The sequence below is a fragment of the Saccoglossus kowalevskii genome, chromosome 4 (assembly GCF_978046115.1).
Source record: "Saccoglossus kowalevskii chromosome 4, keSacKowa6.1, whole genome shotgun sequence".
NCBI classification, from domain to species: Eukaryota; Metazoa; Hemichordata; class Enteropneusta; family Harrimaniidae; genus Saccoglossus; species Saccoglossus kowalevskii.
The window spans coordinates 18,147,254-18,169,396 of NC_140644.1; positions in this window are offsets into that span (position 1 = coordinate 18,147,254).

Genomic DNA, 22,143 nt, shown 5'->3' on the forward strand with positions numbered 1-22,143 from the left:
AAAATTTGTTCAAACATGTTCATAACTGGTTGCTTTGTTGAAACAGAATTCTCATTCCAAATTTGATTTATTTCTTTTATAAAAAAATTTGAATAAAGTTTCTCCAGTTAAACAATGACAGAATGAAAGTCAGTTATTTTTTGGATTTACAAATTCTAAATTTAATCAGAAACTACATTTATTGGTTTGTCACTTTGTAAGCTCAAACTGTCATTTTTCTCATAACATGACGTAAACACTGTCCATTGACTGACCGAGCCAGAAAAATCTATTCATTTGTACAGGGTTATTTAAAATAGAATATCACTATCTAAACTAAAAGTGTCATATTTCTGAATAACATTCTGAAATAGTTCCGTAAATTTAGATCTGGTGTTGTTTACACCATGCTCATTTACCATAAAAGAAAAAAATTAGAAACAAAATTTTCAGTATCTTTGTCAAGAAATTGAGCAAAGAAATAAGACATACTTTGTTCATTAGTTCACAATTTAAATCCAAGCATTATTAAAAAAAAAAAAGAGTAATAAATATTAATTCATGTGATAATAGTTTTTTAAAATAAAGTAGGTTTTAACACAATAAAAATTACTAAATGGCAGTTGATTTTCTATTTTTAATTGTGATTGATTGAATACAAAGATAAAGAACTAGAAAGTGAGTTTGGTTTCCATAACAACAGCATCATCTGATCATTATTAGTTTTTCAAACAGGTTATTGATCTGTACTTTTATACCACACCAAAATGCGGACAATGACTATAAATGAAAGAAAATAATTAGTTTCATGTGCAGGGGTCACAGAGGTCAGTCTTATTCCCATCTTTAAGCATAATTCATACATCATATACATTATGCATAGAAAAATTGACCACCTCATTGAAACTCCAGGGCTATTCTATTATTTCTGAGGTTGAAGGCTAACTACACTGAGGGGTAAATAATAGTCCCTTTCAGTTCTAAGCCGACATCCCCGCAAGTATAAATGGTATATACCCAAAAGCTGGAGAATATTTGAATTTAGCTTGGAATTTAATTTTTTTTGAACCAAAACAATAACCTTTTTTGTTATTTATGACAAAACACAGAAAGTAAATGTGGCAGTTTTCTGAAAAATAAATTCCAGTAAACAGTAATATTTTCTTTGTTGGGAATTTCGATGATTTAAAAGTGTTTGTGAAGATAAAATTTCACGAAAGTCACTGTTGACCCATGACCCCAGTGAAATGTCAACAGTCACAAAATTTCATGATTTTCACCGACACATGCAATTAAAGTTTTCACAATGATCCCCAGTATGTTGAAATCACTTCCCATGAAACTACATTTGAATGAATGTATCAAATTTATTGAAACCGTACTATTGTTATAATATGAGGTTATTACGAGGATACATCAAAGTATGCACAAAAACAGTACAATGGGAGTATCGACCGACGCGCAGGGGAGGTCGATGCGATGGTGTACTGTCTGAGTGCATACTTTAAGGTATCCTCGTAATAACCTTATTATTATACATCTTTTCCTTCCAAGGATACATCATGGGAATGCCGATCTAAAAATGTTTAGAACTGAATCAGCGAACTTCTTTGTGTGGAGTCCGGTCAAACTCTGGTGGCAGCCATGTTTGTTTTTACTATTAGAGGATACTTACATGCGCAATCATTCTATATTTGGAATTTGCATTTCCTAATATGGTAGAATGAAAATACCTAGTGCAATACAACAAAAATTATGGATGCTGTAACTTATGACGTTACAGTGACAGATGTATAATAATGATTTATAATCATCATATCCCCACAAAAAAATTGCAAATTTTAAACGAAAAAAAAAAAGTGCTAAAAAAACAAAAGGTTTTTATTTGGTCTTGATAAAAACATTATTGTGCAGAAGCATTGAAACCCCACTTACTTGTATAAATTACACAGGAAATAAAATAAATTGAGCTATTTTACTCATTGTTCCCTACTAGTTTATCTGCCTGGACATGAATAAAACTATGAGCTTTTTTTTATTGAAATACTTGAATTATTTCCATTTTTACTCAGCGCATGCATCGACATGAAATACAACATTGCAACCACTTCTCCATCGATAATTTTAATAAAGACTGAACCGAAGCCTTTGTAATTTACAACAAATTCAGTATAAATTTAGACACATAAGTAAAACATTTGAATGACATGATTTCAATCCCTGGGAGTGTACCTAGAAAGCAAAGACGATACATTAATAATTTTAACGACAAATATACCCAGTCTGAATTTACCAACATTTTTCCATGGACTTGCATCCAATATCTCAATAAACTAAACACCAAGTGTGAACTGAACATTTAGTGTAAATCTTTATAAAATACTTCCTTGATTCCAGAGTAAACTTGTTTTTGATATCATGGAATACGTACGTGACCAAAACAATCATTCTCGTCTGCATGCACGCTGTTCGCCGCTCTATAGTTACATAACTTCTACAAGAATTCAATATACTACACCAATAATAACACAAACAAGATTTATATAACAGATACCAGAAAATAATTTACACTGAAAAGACATTTTGACTGTTTTGTATGAAGTTTCTTTTCACTGATTTTTGACGAGTTGAATGTAAAATATAAGAAAAAAGGGTATTTTCCTGCATTTTATTTTCACTGCTTTAGAAAATAAGTGAAAAAATATTCTCAATTGAAATTTTTTTTACAGTATATGAGTACATTGTACTGTGGAACCAGAAAATAGTTTGTAACTCCATGATTGTACTTTGAATAAAACGGAATGAAATGAACTTGCAATTTTGACAGATGCCATCATGTCATGGACATGTCACAACACCAGATTTGTTCCATTGTTTTGCTTTAGGACAGAGACCAGCCCTGACTTGCAGGTCAATGACTGACCAGCATTGATCGAAACACGTCTATAACGCTTCACTGCATGAAATAAACAGAGCATCATGTTTTTACCATTTGTAATTGAACCGTACCTGCGGCTGGTGTCAACTAATAGCGTTATAAGACTAGAGTGAATTATGTAACTTGCTTTGATGGTATTTATACATTTTATCACCTTTCTCATCAATAAACATGGATCTTTTTTTTTCTCATAATAGTTTTAAAAAATTTGATCAAGACCCTATCACCGAAGGAAAATTGTGTCTTTTTGGTCCAAAATTAACGAAGAAAAATACATAATTGCAAAATTTTGCATTATTTTTTTTGGCGGAAAATTTATGACAAGTAGTATTCTTGTAGTACCGTAAAATCTGTATTAGAAGCCACATCCCTAATCGAAGCCACACCCATTCTTTTTGAACAATTGAGACCTAAAAAATCACCGTTTCTCATATGCTCTAATAGAAATCGCATCCCCTCTGTTGCATTGTACCATTTTATTAGAAGCCGCGGCTTTTAATACAGATTTTACAGTAGTAGTATTTCGCCATATTTTGGCTAAACACACGATTCAGTGCAAATAAAAATTAAACGAATATTCCTCATATTATACATTGAAATCATCAAACATTCCATACAAAACACCCAAAAAAAAATCATCGAAAATTAATTCCAGCTAAAATAAAGTATTTTACAGTATCTTTGATGTACAGTTGTTACATTTCCTTGTAATGCAATGAACAATGAGTAAAGTCAAATATTGACATAAAACAAAACTATAGTCAGTAGTTTTTTTTTAATCTGGCCACAGCTAATTATGCAGAATACTCCATAAATAAACTTATAGTGTATACCTAAAGAGAAGATAGTTTATTTCAGCAAACTGCATCATGGGATATCTCCAGGAGGTACCATATTGTTTGAAAGTAAACGTGTTTGTTTATTTGCAATCTAGTAAACCTACACATTTGTTGATTAAAACATGACTAAATCTGGATCATCCCCAACCGCTTACAAATTTAATACTTCCTCTGAACAGAAGGATTCTTTATTTGTTTTGAAGATCAAACCAGATATCAACTTAATGACCAAATTATAAAATGAGACACACTGCCACTGAGACACCGCATTCCGCTATAGGGGTGGAAGTGAATGAAAGATGGCAGGGGATCTGGGAATCAAGTTTGTTAATAAACTATAAATAATAAATGATTATTACAAATAACTTTTCTCCTCACCACCTGTTCTAATAATATTCATATTCTCATCAAACCCTCTCACTGCATCACACACACCTCCCTCCCACCCCACCTCCACACTAAAATAATGGTTGATTCTATCATCTTTTTTAGTTCTTCATTATTGCATGCTGTGCACTTATCCCAACTAATCAACTTAATTCCACAGCAGGGAATCGGCTAACTACCCCAGACTGGCTGCATCCTCCCCAGACAAGCTGTTTGATTGGCTGATCAATGTCATCTCTTAGTTTATACTATGAATACCGAAGGAATGTTATCTTTTCTGCTCACAGTCCCCAGCAAATATACCTTTTTTTTTACTGTATTTTACATTCAAAAATAAAAAATCATCAAAAATCAGTGAAAATAAACGCCATACAAAACAGCCAAAAAGTCTTTTCAACGAAAACAAATTCCAGCTAAAATAAAGTATTTTACAGTATTTAACAATTTGTATTAGTGATACAAAAAATATTGGAAAGAAAACATTCTCCATTTTATAAAGATGAAGAACATCCAATCCCACTGGTTATAATATTTTGCTTTATTCTTTAAAACTATGGTAATAAACAATAAATGCAATACAAAATCCTTTATCGCATTGTTAAAGATATATTTTGATTTTGTTGACTCTCTTATCTTGACATTTTTTAACAAGCTACGTCTTCAAAATTATTTATTCGAATAGCTGACCAACACTCTTTAACACTAATTGAGTACGCCGAAATGAAGCACTTTTCATTGCTAAATTGTTCAACAAAAAGTAACAGAGTTAATACGTCGGAGAAATGTTTGTCACATGATGAATATAATAGACCCCTCCAAAAAGACAAGTGATTTCTAATGACACCACTTTTCCTGTGTAAAATATACAAATCTTGCCAGACAAGTTGGAGTTGATTTATAATAGATCAAATTGAAGATTAAACATTAGAAATATATATTTTTTTTATTCACTTAGTTTTGCTGTCCAATTTTTATTCAATTTCACAAATAGTTCTAAAAACTTTTGCTGGCTTCAGTCACCATCCACAAAATTTTTAGTTCGCACTTTTCAACATAAAATGTGCGGACCCCGGTCATAAAAGATTGCTAAATCTGTTCAAAACGTTTTGGATTTTGGTATTCCCATGATGTATTTCCTGGGAGGAAAAGATGTATAATAATAAGGTTATTAGGAGGATACTGGAAAGTATGCACTCAGACAGTATGTGGTCGAATCGGCCTTCGCTGCGGGTTGGTCGATACCTCTATACTGTCTTCATACATACTTTAAGGTATCCTCGTAATAACCTCATATTATCCAGCATACAATAAATGCAAGTTGGATTATGTGCATTTCTATGGAGATGCACTAATTCATATGTGGTCGAATTTTTATCTGTTGTTAACAAAATTGAGAATAAGCAATATTTCATGTGTTATACACTAAGAAAAGAGAAAGTTTGTTCCGAAAACACAACATTACACACAAAAACAACGGAGAGTTAATTAATATTTTTAATAATAAGAATGAAAACATTGTGAATGATAAGACAAAACACACTTATAACTGTTTTAAAATACGAGAAAATTCAATTAAAACTGAAATGCTTAAACTAGCTGCTTCCGTTTTTTGTCTAGAAATTTTAGTGTCTTGTTCAGGTAATTCCTGTTTTTATTTTGTTTTTTTTGTTTGTACTTTTGTATAAAAACACTTTATTAAGTCATCTTATAGGATTTACAAGTATGGAAAGACATGAAAGTTCTCACTGTATCTGTATTACAATGGTTTAAATAGAAATTAGTGTTCCTTTTTGTTTTGCCCTCAGAATATCTCACTTTATTGCATTTTTTATCAAAACTTCATATATGGGCTATGATAGCAGTAAAAGTTCCGTTCTATTAATATTCCCTGTAGATATTCTCTTTTCACAAGGCCCCCCCCCCTCCAGCTTGTAATGGTCAACCCCTTTGGTATAATTACATAAACTCCTCCAGATTCCTCACAGTTGTGTGTGTACTTTAAGAGTAACCAACTGGAAAACCCTATGAGGATAAAAACATTTGAGCTCACTTATGGTTTCAGGGTTCTGACAAAGGCAAAACAGATGGGGATAGAATGACCTCTGTACTTGACCCTTCCAGCCTTCATGCTTCACTCATGCCTACTGTGTGGGGGCGGGAAAGATGGAACTGATCAACCACCAGTGAAGACTGTTTATAAATAGACGAGGATCTAGTTTGTTTTGACTCCCATCGCATGCTTTGGGTTGGGTAGAATTCCATGTGGTTAGGAAAATGTGTTGAAAGTGTATTCATGCCATTTTTACCACACAAAATTAGCTTTAAACTTTTCTACCACCAGTTCTCTCTTTTCATCACAAATTTATAGTCTGCACTGCAGAAGATATAGACTGCAGAAGATATAGATATTGACAAAATTAGCCAAATTTTTTGAGTAAAAAACTGAAAATTGACCCAAATTTTTTGCTGTTGGCTCAAAAATGATGATTCATTTCCAGAAATATTGAAGAATATAAGAAAAAAGGTGAGAAAAATTTGGGTGAGAAAGTCTGGTGGTGAAAAGGTTGAACAGTGGAGTAATATTGAAAGCTTTCTAATGCTTCTATTTTGTAATGTACTGGTTGCTTAACTTTTTAAAAATTGGACTTTGTTTTAATACCATGCCTTTACAGTAAAAAGTTTCATTTCTGCTGCAAGGAAATATTGTAATTTGTCGTTTTAATCATTTTCCTGGGAATAAAAGTGTTGCTATGGCTCATGATTTGTATGACCTCAATGACACTTTCGCAGCGACAAAATTCATGCAAATATGTCATTTTGGTTGCCATAGAATCAAGGTTCTATGATTGAGTTATAAGAATGCCACTTAGTACCACTCTAATGATTCAGTTATGTGATTTTGAGTTTATCTATGCTTCTATTGGAGATGAGCTTCTAATAGAACTAATAATTAGTAGACCACATTTTGGTTGTCATGACAAAATAGACAAGGAGTTATGATTGGTTTATAAGAATGCTGCTTAGTACCACCTTCCATTCCATGAAATGTAATAACTTGTAAAAAGTTATAGGAATAAATCAAGTCAACAAACAGTACCGGTGTAGTTTGAAAATAACTTGTTTTTAGTCTTTTCATTGATTTACGAGAAGTCACATAATTTGCAGCCTAGTTACCTTCCTATAGTTTCATTGGTCGGTGGGTCTTGCCGACAATTGTGAAATTCTTGTTTAGATTTTGCTCATAACCATGTAATTTATTACAACTTCACTAAGAAAGGGACGGTCCTTGTTTGGTCGCTGTGGCTACTATCAGTCCACATAGTGTGTGAGAAAAATGTAGTAGAACTGTCATCAAGTGTTTTGAAAAATTAGCATATTCAGATTTACTCATCAGAGTAAATCAGCTCAACATCATGTCCCGGACACCCAATGACGGAATCTAGACCATAATTCCAGATTATTGTGGAGTAAGTCCACAAAACCAATAGCAACATAAAACAGACTACTTACTGTAAAATACTTTATTTTCACTTGGAATTAATTTTCGCTGAAGGAGTGATTCAGTGAGAATAAAATCCAGCAAATATACCTTTTTTCCTATATTTCACATTCAACTCATCAAAAATTAGTGAAAATAAATTCCATACAAAACACCCAAAAGCCTTTTCAGCAAAAATTAATTCCAGCTAAAATAAAGTAATCTACAGTAATTTGTTATTACCAGTAAATTATAATTTATAATGTAGAACCATTAGTCATTGAAATCAAGAACAGTTGCTATGGTAATGTAATGGTCATTAATATGATCAGCTGATTACCCCACCGACAGGATTTCAATTTTTATAAGTGTTCTAGTTTTTAATTTGCAAGCTTGTGTTTCTGTAATAATGTTTTCATGTGTGTGCTTCTATTTCGGCTTTTATTTAGTCTTAATGTTCAATGTAACCATTTTAATTTCTACAAGGGAAAATGAAAAATGTTAATTAGGATTACAATCAAACACAGTAAATTTGTTCACTGCATGAGGCTGGGTGAAATTTTAAAATTGACATAAAAATTGTTCTCAGATTTTTTTAATTTTTCATGATAATTGAATGTTTTTTCAAAATTCTGCCAAACAGCCGAACAAATCTGTGATGGCAACATTTTTTACAAATATAGTTCACACAAAAACACAAATTTTTTTTTCATGAATTCTAAGATTCAGATAAACAGCAAATGAAAAAAACAAATATTTTTTTAACTAATAGTGACACATTCATCGCAATGATCCGGTGTTTGAGATGGGTCCCATGCAACAGATACAACATATGCAAAATATGTCGCTTATTTACACAAAATATGAATTCACACTCCGTGACAAAAATGGTTCTCTAACTATGATAAAATTTTGTTACGAATATTACATATGTTAATGTACGACAACCTCTCATGAGACCGATTTTCAAACGCATTATTATTGCAAAACGCTTTATAATTACAGAACGGTTGTCAGTATGCAAAGTTTGTTCTCATAAAAACAAACAATGTATTTTATTAAATGTAATGTTTACGTGGCAATGTCCCATATCAAACTTGTTGCATGCATCAAGACGACCATCACACTTTTATTTTTGTAAAAGAATAATTATAGCGTCTTGTAACCAAGCAAGCAACAGTCATGTTTATGAAATTTGGACCCAGTTTATAATCTTTTGAACACATTGCATTATTTGTTCAGATCAAAGTTGGCCACTAAATAATCATTAAAACACTTTAAATTCTAAACATTTTCAAGCATGACAGAGAGTAAAACAAATTTGTTTTCTTTTTGTGGATTCTTGTCCAAGAAGGAGGAGGAAGAGGAGTGGCAGAGGGAATGTGGAAAAAGTTCACGTGCAATGACGACCTATAGTGTGGAATGTCCACAAATAATCACCGTAAACACTCAGGAGGATGGGAACATCTTGACTTTGAAAGTACATACACAAATGTTGGAATGTCAAGTGAAGCTGCACTTAAAAGGTGTTTTCTTCCGGTCCATTGTCATTTGATTGAGAGATTTTTTACACCCATGACTACTGTAAAATGACTAATTTTCACTGGGTTTAAATTTCACTGATTTACCATTTCAGGCATATTCAGTGGGTTTTAAATTCACGGCTTCGTCATTTAGATAATGTGTTCTATGCTAAATTTTACATATTTACTGTGTTTTAATTTAGCGCATATTTCCATTCAGCGAAATAAGCTAAATTAAAACCCAGTGAATAATTAACCCCTTTACAGTATAAGGAAATAGCATTGAAACAAATTATTTGTGGAAACAATTTAGGAACAAAATCATTCCAGAAAGTATCTGGGCGTCAATAGTTTGCAGGTTATGTACATTTCATCTTCCAATGAGAAGCCTCGGACGGTAATAATCACAGAAAACTGTTTGTTTCTCCAGCTCATGAATATCAATGAGCTCATTTGCATAACAATCATACTACAGATCCCCAGGACTGTTCAACACATGCTACTTTGCCTCCACATGGCTTTGTGGTGGTTTCTCCAAACTTGAAAACAAAATAAGGAGCAGTGGAAGAGGAGTATTAAAGAATGGATAACCAATGGGAAATAAACAGGGTGAATGAAAATAGGAAAGAATGAAGCGTCAGGGAGCTGATGAAAGGCTTTTATATGTGTTGTTGCTAGGACTCAGTGAATGTATGCGACTTTGACTTTGTAAACAAGGCCATCAAGATGTGAACAAACTCATGAATATATAAATGTGTAACTTTTTTCTCCAAGACGAATGAAAAACAAGACCAAAATGAATCAGCAGAAAGTTATTTAGTTGACAGATGCATGGCACGTGGGAATCACACCTGGAGACTTGATTGTGAACAATTAGCACTAGAAATTAATTTGTCATTAAGTAATGGTTTCCTGTCACCTGTGCACAAAGGCAAGTCCAAAAATAACCAAACAAGTAGTGAGATTATTATTATTCCAAGGTCAAGGGTCAAGTTAGGAAAGCTTTCCACTCCATTGAAGCCAAGATGTATTTCAACCCCAAGGGTATGTAAACCAGTGAAAGTACGGGTGACGACTTTAATGCAAGTACTGTGACCACCATCTCTAGTTATCAGGGATGCTGGCAGAACAGAAAAGACTAGGCGAAAATGATAGCAAAAAATCTAAATACCGTAATTTTAAAAATGTTTAACTATTGACTAAATTGAAACTGCAGAACATGCAGAAAAAGTTATAAATATCAATAATGTTCGGTATCTTGTATGATAATCTATATTGTGTTTGATATTAAAGTCATCAAGACTGAGAGAGAGACATGCAATGAATTTAATCTATTTAAAAAATGAATTGAGAAATTCAAGAAGAAGAACAAAAATGTTTTTGTGGTTGCCAAGCAACAAGAATGCAAATGTGAATTAGCAATACTATGATCACAAACATAAATTTGAGTTGTCAACAGTCTAGAGAAGATAAAAAATACCTCCATGCTGGCATTCGCATTCAAATTTAAAATCAAAGCCCTACCGAAACTCAAAACTATTTGTCAGATCTATGAATAAAGTTGTGTCTGAGAACGTGTAAGTTAAAATGAAAAAAAAAATCTAAAACTTAATGAACTAATAATGTTTTATAAGTTATTCCCATTATGTTCACGCTGTCAAAATTGTACTTATAATAATTGCAGAACGTCACAACTAAGTGTTTGTACTATATATGACTTCACCCACAAAAAGTTTGTTTTTTTATTACACATTTTTATGTATTTACCTACATATTCTTTCATAATGGTTACATGTCTTAATCAAAACTAGTGATCAAAAATACAAAAATTTGTGAAAAAAAAATGTAACCTGGTACTGTAGAATACTTTATTTTCGCTTGGAATTTATTTTCACTGGAGGGATGTTTCCGTGAAAATAAAATCCAGCGAATATACTTTTTTCTTATATTTCTCATTAAACTCATCAAAAATCAGTGAAAATAAATTCCATATAAAACGCCCAAAAAGCCTTCTCAGCGAAAATTAATTCCAGCGAAAATAAAGTATTCTACAGTATTCATACTCTCAGATGAACAAACTGAGAAAATAGAGAAGCACCTGTCAATTGGAATCAACTAAATTTTGGATCTGCAACATAAATACGATTTAGCTGACAATTACTATACATGTGTCATGTATGTATAATGTGTGTAACCTCCATAAATTACAGACGAGTGTAATTTGCCATACTGACACAAGGTACCGTGGTACTTACCATTCTACCTTATTGGATCATGGTAGGATTACCTTCAAGACATCAGCTTCTTGAATTGCATTGTTTGGACATTTCTCTATTTTTCACCAATGTATGTACCAAGTCCTGGCTTCAAATATGGAGTGGCCAAGCTGCATTTGATCACTTACTACTATCTAGTATTCTCAAAATAATTTCATTGCCCTCCAAACATAATGATTTGTTGCTTATCATCGAATTTCACAGGAAATTTTTTTTTTTTAGCTGACTGTAATTATTTTTCTGAAAACTATTATAATTTTGTTGCTGGAAATATTTGTTTTGTTATTTCACAATTTTAAACAACATTTTTAAGTCCCTGCGTGATCCTGTCTTACAACGCCACTCGTCACACGGACATTTCAATTGCGACTACCGTAAATAAACAAGTTATTCTACATAGGATTAATACTGAACACACCACACTGTACGAGACCCATATTGAACATGTGTTGTATAGGTACCTCCCATAGAACTCATATCGAACTTGATGCATTTTAATATCTATGGCCTTTTATATACAATATTTTGTAATTAATCCGGACTTGTGAATTTACAGTATTTGGATCTTGATGGTGTTCACTACAAAACTTCTGAGAAAATGCTAATATACAAGAGTAAATAGATTTTATGGCCATTTATATTACCTTCCAATTTTATAAAGCACTGGCCTATAATAGTAATCGGTAACGGGAGATATTGGTCAGTAGAACTCGGCCAGTGAAATGTGGCAGAAGTCGGCCAGGAGTGTCAACAGTTGGTACAGCGTATACTAAATCAAATTTACAGTACAGAGTATGGTAAATCTCATAAACCTACCGTAAATTTGAAATGAACAACGCTATGCTTTAACTGGACCAAATAAATGTGATATAAACAATACCACTAAACTATTGGAAATGAACATTGCCATGCATAAAACCATGGAGTGAGCAGACTATATCAACCAAGTTTCCCTCCGTGGCCGATTTCTCTGACAAGCCGACTTTGGAACTGGCCAACTTCTTCAGTAAGCCTGCAATAATTTCACTATATTTTTTTCAAAATGTAAAATTTAGATTTCACATAATTTTTTTTTTATTCCCACAACATATTATATTTTTTATATTCATTTAATTAATGTTGAGCAATACAAATAAGATGCAAATTTAAATTAATCACAAAATTAATTAAATAATGACAAATATAGGGTTGGTCTTCATAGATCAGGTTGTCAGGACAACACAACTGCAGAGACATTAGACCTATCAATCAATATCACCATGGAAACCATACAGACCTTTTGAACAGATTAATCATTTATCCAAATGAAGCAATCATGAGACAAACTACTTGATGTGATGGTTGGGGGGGGGGGGGGTAAAAACTAAAAATTACTTCACACAGAGAAAAAAAAAATTGTAATGGAAAGCTATAGCAATGATATGATGAAGTAAATACGACACAACCCAGATGTCCAAATTATTGAGATAATCAGATCACAAATTAGTGAAATTTTCACTTCTACAGTTTGCAATTATGATGTTATTTTTACATATTTTTTTGATAACTACTTTGCTTATTTTAGACATAAATTCCCATTGGCTGGAGGTCTTTATTAAAATATTTTGGGGGGAAAATGGTAAAAGTTGACTTTGAGTCACATGATTTATCACTATGGTTTACCTGCCCAACCCGAAAATTGAATTTTAATTTTCAGCTTTTCTAACGTTGTGCAAAAGGGCTAATAATAGCTAACACATGCAATGACCAGAAAAAAAACATTAAAAAAACTTTTGGGCCTTGATGTGACGTATTTATAGAACCAATCTCTCTCTCTCTCTCACATGGGGTAGGGGATAAAATGTAGGTCGAAAATCATTACTTGGTTACCAAGTAACTATGGCAACCTCCATGATGAAATACCGAAAATAGAATGTGTTAACTAGATGTATGACACATGGGTGGCTGTGAGTATTTATATCACCACGGTAACCAATACCTTCATTAACTAAAGTCTAAATTGGGTCTTGGTATGTGCAATCAATTCACCCCCTGAAACTCAGAAAACTTGATCTTGTGTGTCCTGCCATGCTTGGCAGTTGAAATTGGTAGGTCGTGGCTAAGTGGATCAGTTTTTCCTGCACACACTGGCACTGAAGAACGCGCTGGCACTGAAGAACGTAGGCACCCTGTAAAGTTTTCAGGTATCCCAAGATTAATAAAGTAAATTTTAGGGCATGTCAGCTTAATAATATATCAAACTGGTGAAATCCGTACCTTTTTTCAATGAATTTTTAATTCACGTAATCCCCAGAATCAAAATACTGTTTTAATGTTTTCAGTCTATACACAATTAAATAAGTCTCTCACAGTTGACATGATAATTTAATATGATCCAATATATTACCTGTTACACGAACCACAAACTTTATTTGGGGTCAGTGAAGTGAATTTCATAAAGGCATGGAAGTTATTTATTTTTTCAATATAAAATATTCATAAATGTTATTTTGAAATTTCGAATTCCAATTGGAAACATTATGACCATTACGAATTAAAGGATACATGGCATTAAATTGGCCCATTATCAAATAGAAACCGCTAAGACTGATGGGTAATGAGCATTACCAAACAGCTTAGATAGCCAATGAGATTGAAGAATTGAATTAAGTGCGAGAGGCTTCCAGGATAAATGTTTTATAAACATTTTATATTATGTGTATTTTAAGAAAATAATGACAATTGATTTGGTAAACAAACGCTGCTCCCGCCCCGACAACAGTAATTACCAAAATATTATTACTGATACTGTTTACACATACAAGACATGAGAAAAATAATTATATACCTTTCAATCCCAGACAACTCAGCAGTTTCAAGGTTATTCAGTAAGTTACTCATGGGACAGGTAATAAAAAAAAAACACTTTGGTGCATTTCTTAGTTACCACTAGTTACAAGCATTCTTTAAATGATAGACATAGCTAACTAGTAAAAAAAATTGTTAAAAGCATTACAAATTCTTCTAAAACAGTTTCCATCAGACAAATGACAGGAAAAAATAGAAAGGAGGTTACCCAAGCAATTCGATGAAACATATTATTTTCCTTTTTTTTTCTCACTTCAGTTGGCATATTGGATGAAAAAAATGAGCAAAATTCATTCGATTTGTTAATTAAACGAACAAAAATGATAGAAAAACGTATAAAAATGTTGCAACAGAATTTGGACGTGAAAAAAGATGGCACTTAAGGGTCTTATAGACAGACAAGCCAGCGCAACAACACAATACATTTTATTGAATGCAGTGTCTTCTTTCTTTAAAATGTTATAGTGAACAGGGGTGGCTACTGGGACAAAGAGGGGGCACAAACTGGGATCACGCATAGCAAGAAGGTGAGCCATTGTGGCTATTCACTGATGTCCATCTATATGGTTAGAGAGGGGAAGACGTACAAGCGAGGAAGTCAGCATGGGGCTGGCCCTGAGACAAACAAACACTTACCTCAGAAAAGTCTTCGTACCACCTAATGCGCTGCGTTTAAGTGGCACAGTTGTTGTAAACATGAATAGGTGGGGCCAATTTATTCCATTTACCTGGCCTTTTCATTCCCATACATGCCCTTTTACACTCACAACACATCCTTTCTTGGGTAAAAATCATGGCAAAAATATCCCCTCCCCGTTTCTCCCTCTCTTCCTTCTTATAATTGTACTTCTTTTATAAGCTGTTGTTTTAATAAATTAAACAGTTGTTGTGTCTTTGATTTTAAAATGGTATAACCATATGAACTAAATGCTGGACAATATTTAGGAAAAAAACATGATTACCATAGCGGAATGTTTATTTATAGAAAATAGTCTGAGCAAACACAGTGCAAGGTCAATGTTTATAAGTTGACCCAAAATATTTCTTATCCTTCACCCAGTTTTGAGCAATGTTCTTTTGCTTTTTATTTGGCTTTTTTTTCCCAGTATGTGGTATTTTTTTTTTCAAATATATTTTTTTTCTGTAACTTTCACTGTAAATTTTCTCGATGTATATTATTATTTTCTAATTTCAGCCCACACAGGTTTTGTAATTATTATCAACCCCTTAATGTGAATTACTTATTCTACAGTACCCTAAGTAAACATTTTAAAAACCAGCATGGACAATCACGTGATTGCAAAATTACAAATAATATTGTTTCATGATTAAAATATTAAAAGTATTAAAAGTGACCATATCACAAACTGCTATATAATTGACGGCGTACAACCTTCTCCGCTCATAAGGGTAACAAGGTTCGATCTATGGGCAATAAAAACACACAATTTAACACTCCAGGAACAGTTGTAATAAGGTATAGCCACGCTAAGGTTACGATCTACGTTTGCATTCAATTCAATAAATGCAAACCGGTCACTGATCTGACCTGGTTCTAAAGTGCACCGTACGTTTTTAACTAACACTTATCAATAGTCTCTAGCATGCACGAACATGTTTCGTGACGGCAATTCATCCGGTTGCAGAAGATGGTCATTTGTTTTACCTCCTGCAAAGCTGAAGTACGTGACTTTTTAACAAGTTGGGATTTACCATTCATTTTGAACTGAAAACAAGTTCTATAATAGATTTGGGGGTCAGTCTTCAATTTATTACTGAAAGTATAAATCTCAGAAACAGCAAAAAACATTGTTCAAGACATCTTTAATTCAGCTGAAAAAAAAAAGTTAATGTAAATCATAACCAAGGTACGTCAAAAATGAATCACGCAAAATTGTCTGAAAAATATGGAATTTATTCTCTATTTTTTGGCCATACTGAAAGAAGTAGTGGGTCTGAAGGTACTGGTGACACAAGGGGATCAGTTCTCCAGGGAAGTAAAACCTTCCCCTTCACCCGTCTTTTCCATGCCACTCACCCTACCTTGTGTCCCTCCCCTCAACATGTGTCCCCCTCAATTTTAAAAAACAAAAAACATTGAAGTTGCTTTTTTATTTACATTAGAGTCAGTGTTCTTTAAAAAATTTACCCCCCAATAAAAAAAAAAATTAAAATTCACAATTCAACAAGCAGTACTACTACACACACTAACCCTTTGACTTTTGAACACAAAAGTTGACTTTTCTCACCTTTCGCAATAAATAATTTCTCATAATTTTATTCTATTTTATGTTGAACCGAAATCATAGAATTCAAGTGGTTATTATAATACTGTAAAATGACTAATTTTCCCTGGGTTTAAATTTCGCTGATTTATCATTTCAGGCATAATCAGTGGGTTTTAAATTCACGGTTTTATCATTTAGATAATGTGTTCTATGCTAAATTTTACATATTCACTGGGTTTTAATTTAGCACATTTTCCAGTCAGCGAAATAAGCAAACTTAAAAGCTAGTGAATAATTAATCCCTTTACAGTAACTGGTTGAATAGCTGCCTACAAAATTGTTCAGGTTCTCACTTATAAAAACATCAAGAACTTTTAGCTCACTGCACCGCTTCCAAGATTCTATCCTCGTGTCGCAAATTTGCTTTACGTGACCCAGGATATCACCCCAAAGCAGTCAAGCTGTGTAACTACTACTGGTAATTCAAAAATCTAAATTTTGTTAAATTTTCATCTAAATTTTGTTCTCAGATAATCCCAAAATACTATCTTTCCAGATGGATTCTGAATTATAGATTTTTTTTTTTAAATATCACCATAATTAAATACTCATGTAGATACACATAGCAACCCCACCTGGATCAGAAATGGTTTGATCCAATCATTAGTATGAAACCTTAGAACCAACTATGTGCTATTTTTATATTTTCATTATCAATATGGGTGTTGGAAAAGTTCTGTAAATAAAGACCTAACCATTAGTTTTTCTTGCACTGTTTTTATCCCAGCCTACGCAGTCGTTTTTTCTAATAACGATAATGTTCATTCATTCATACATAGCATTTCACGATATCGAACAATTCCATTTTAATTTCGCCTAATGGCAAACCGAATAGCATGAATTCATTATCGAGCACATACACAGAGAAAGAAACCTCTTCTGAGAAAAACAAATCTCTTAAAAAAAAAAATACATATGACAATTATCGGTGCAACAAAACTAATTAATAAGCATTATTTTAATTGGTTACAGATTTTTATTTTTATTTATAAAGATTCTCCACTGGTTCTACTATCAAGTGGAAATTAAATCAGTGACAAGCTTTAAACAGTTGTTTCCTCTACTGAATCAATATCAACTCCTTATATGTCATGATTAGCTCGTCTCTATTCAAATTGTTCCCAATAGTTTCACCCCAGGCAATTTTCATCATGCATGTCTATTTCATGCATTTTATAAAGACTGCAGCGGCACCGATTTTTTAAAATTTATTTTTAGAATGCCAGTGATGATTTCGAGAGAAGGTTTGGATAAGAATTGGACGGGGGTTGATCAGTTGGAATAGAGGTTCATTATTTTGCATATAGTCTTATATGAGGATATTATTCAGAATCACAAAGGTGAGATTGGGCATTATTAAAAATCATAGTAGCTGGACATGATGGGAACATTATACAAAATCATATTACATATAGCTGGATATGGTAGGGGTTATTATTCAAATAGAAGATGGTCAGATATGGGGCATTAATCAAAATCATGTTGGTAAGTGAGATTTGGCATTATTCAAAATAAAAATGGATAAACATGATGGAGGCATTATTCAAAATCAAAATAGAGAGATCAGGTCATTAAAAATCGAAATGGTCAAGGCTGGCTGTATTGCTCTATTTCTGAACCTCATCCAAGGCTATGTCTTTACCATGTCTTAAAAACTTATACAAATGTCTTTTCTATAGCAGAAGGAGTCAATGTGAAGCTACTTACAAGATTGTTCCTGATTGGCTACCTATTCCTTGCATCTAACAGTCGGACCAATCAGGGAGTAGCTTATTTGTTGACAGGTTTATTTTTATGCATCAAGTTCTGCAACTTCATTCATGTAGATCATTGTCTCATCTATTCATCACCTTAACAATCTCACCTCACCCCAAACCCCACTGCACCACATCTGCCAAGTGACAATAATAAGATAAAAAGTTTTTTTTTTTTAAACTATAGACCATCACATGTTTTTACTATTTTACACAAGCAATTGTGTCCCTGCGAAAAAACAAAACAGTTTTTCAAATTACAAACAGTCCTCAACACAAGAAGATGAAGGAAAACATGCTGGTTGAGGAAAACATGGGATTTTAATTTTCTGTAAAATCTGAAGTAGAAATCAGTGGCTAGGAATAAATGTCATAGTCTAAATATGCTTAGCAGTAGCACTTGCAGGACAAGGTTGGCAGGTTAACATTTTATCCTTGGCCTTGTCATAAGGTCTAACATCCCACAGCAATGACCAACTCACTCAGCAAGCCAAGGGAAGAAAAACAAGTTGACAAAAATGTGTTTATGTTTTCTTTTTTCTACAAGATTCCCCTCTCCCCATATGATCCTGTGTGTGGCTTCATAAAGACTGTTAAATACTATATTTTAGCTGGAATTCATTTTCGCTGAAAATTGTGGGCGTTTTGTATGGAATTTATTTTCACTGATTTCTGACGAGTTGAATGTAAAATATAGGAAAAAAGGTATATTCACTGGATTTTATTTTCACTGAATCATTCCTTCAGTGAAAATTAATTCCAAGCGAAAATAAAGTATTTCACAGTAAAACAAGCTAGTAAAATGTGTTCCTGTATTCTATTTTCTATGGGATCGCCTCTCCCCATATAAGACTACACATCTGTGGGTTTATAATGTAATATAAAATACTTTAATTCAGTATTTTCACAATTGAAAAAATAAATTACTTACCATAAAAATTCTAATTTAGGAATCACTTATAATTTGTTGGAGATTTTTCGTAGCGAATTCAAGAAAACAGTGATAAATGTGAGGAGCGTATGTGAGGGTAAACTTGTATCATTTTATCAACATTCTATTCTGTTTATCTTTAAAAAATGACCAATTTCCTTTTTAATAGCATCACGTTTGTCAACCCAAATCAATGCCAAAATACCACACGTGAACATCGAATAAAACAATTTCATGAATGGTAAGTCCGATAGAGTTTTTGGTTGGTGGTTTGACTAATTTATCAGGGAGAAGAGACAGTTTCTGGTCAAATACTGCATGGACATCGCTTCGCATCAAACTAACAAATATTTTGCAAGTTAACATAATCGTAACTGAGCATCCCCTCACAAATAAGTTTGTTATTTGCATACGAAACAGCATGACCAGACTGACAATATCATTTGCTACTATCAGCAATGTGCCTGATTTTTTTCTAAAACTGTTAAAACCGATGCATGCTTTTTGAAATATTTTTTTATCACATTGAAATACCAATGACATTTTTGTGGCTTATTTTAAAACCACATCCAAATTCTTTCACTTGTATCCAAAACCTAAATTAGAATATATCTTCACATTATTATCAATTCATATTTTGTTATTGCAGATATGAAATCAATATAACTATAAATTTGTCTTTTCTTGTAACTTCGCGTGATCACCACATCAAAATAATAATCAACCCTAAGTGAACTAACCTCTGCATTTACATCTTGGTAACAAGGTGGCAGCCATCTTGTTACAAGATAGTGATAGATACTTTCTTTTCTATATAGTGCCATGTCCTGGAATAAATCAACTTCCTCTGTAGAAATGAAAACCAGCTGAAGTAAATTAACAAATCAATTACACATGTTACTCTCAAGAAGAATAAATAAGGGGATTCTCCCCTACTATTTTCTTTTTATTTTCTTCTATAGTTTATTTTATTTGATGAATATACACATCCGAATAAAGCAATCAATCATTGTGTAAGAATCGTGAAAGAACACAAAAAACATTTAATACAAGTGAATCAGAACTCACCATTTAACAATCATACTAAAGTGGCTTTATCCATTGCAGCACTGGGAGCAACCGGGGTGGGCTTCCTCTGATTAAAAAAAATATAACAAAATCAAGTCTTTTTTAAAGAAAAGTCCCAATTTTCACCATTTTGACCATATTCACTGAGTTTTAAATTCACAGACTTTCCAGTAAAACATCAAATTTCTTTCGTTCTATCTAATTTGTATGTGTTCAGCTGGATTTAACTTAGTGGAATTGGCGAAATTAAAACTTGTGCAAAAATTAATACATTTACAGTATATGATGTGCTGGTAAACTGTCAGTATTTACCCCCCCCCCAAAAAAAAACAACAACTAACCAACCCCAGTTTTCATCCACACTAGCATGACACCCCCCTCCCTCATTCAACACATGTGGTTCCATAATATGAAACCTTCGCCTTGATAAAAAATAACCTTGTTGGCAAGCATTCCAGAGAATTGCAAAACCCTCAGATGTTTGAACACTGTTGTTACTGCTTTGAGATTTTTGTGGTTTAAGTTTGTTTGTATTGTAACAGATACATACAGGATGTTAGCTTAGCTCTACCAAAACATCCAGATATAGCACCAAGTGGAAAATTAGCATATCCTGTAAATAAATGCAGGTCCTAAGTGTTTGCATTCAATGCACAGCAACCAGACAAGGTTAAAAAAGCATTATTAATTACACTAGAAAGATTCCCTTTTACTGAGACTTCTGGTTCTGTTATGTTAAAACAAAAATGGTATGGTGAAACCTTTTATTTGGTCAATTTTTATTTTTTTTATACATATAAATTCACCAAGAAATACTATGTTATTAAAAAAATAACAGGCAAAATTTACTGCAAAACAGGTTGAAATAACTACATGCAATTTAATCAAATTGACTCAATGCATGAATTAACAGAATCTTAATTTAGCTGAAGTGTAAACAACTCTAAAATGACTAATTTTCACTGGGTTTGAATTTCGCTGATTTACCATTTCAAGCATATTCAGTGGGTTTTAAATTCATGTTTATATTATTTAGATAATGGGTTCTATGCTAAATTTTCCATATTCACTGGGTTTTAATTAAGCACATTTTCCAGTCTGCGAAAATAGGAAAAATTAAAATCCAGTGAATAATTAACCCTTTTACAGTATCTCATTGTGAGAACATACTTTTAAGTTAGCGAAATTACAGATTTGCTAAATTAGCTAAAATATCATGCATGCTGAAAAAAGGACATGTTTTACAGTAATTAAAACATTGACTGTTGACATTTTTCAGATTACATGTATCTATATCCTGTAAAAAAACTCCAGCAGGCAAATAAAAATAAAATGAAGGCAAAAAAAGAAGAAAAAAACATGGCTGTCAATTACTCAGCCCCTGGTAAGATTAAAATCTTAAAATAGTTTTAGGTTCTTGGGGTCATATTATTTATATATCATTACACCAGGGGGGCGTGTGCTCGTCAGCTGTCACAATGCTTGCAGTGGAAAATACATATTTGGTCGTTATATAAAAAAAATCATTCTTACCATGTCTGAGGCAGTTTTCTTGTCTCCTTCATCTTTCTGTCTTTCCTTCAACAGGTTATACTTAGTACAGCATTTTCATCCATTTCTGATTTTACCAATAGTCGTGCAGTTTGACTGAATCAATATATGATCCCCTCCTCATCACTCACCCCTCTCAGTACAGCATGAAAGTCATCAATTATGTGAGGAGGGGGGTTGCAAAGCAAACTTTACTGATAATATTTTAAATTAAAGGCCAGTTTAAGTTTAAAGTAACCATAGGAACAATTATAATAATTTACAACCAGACATTCTTATGGGTC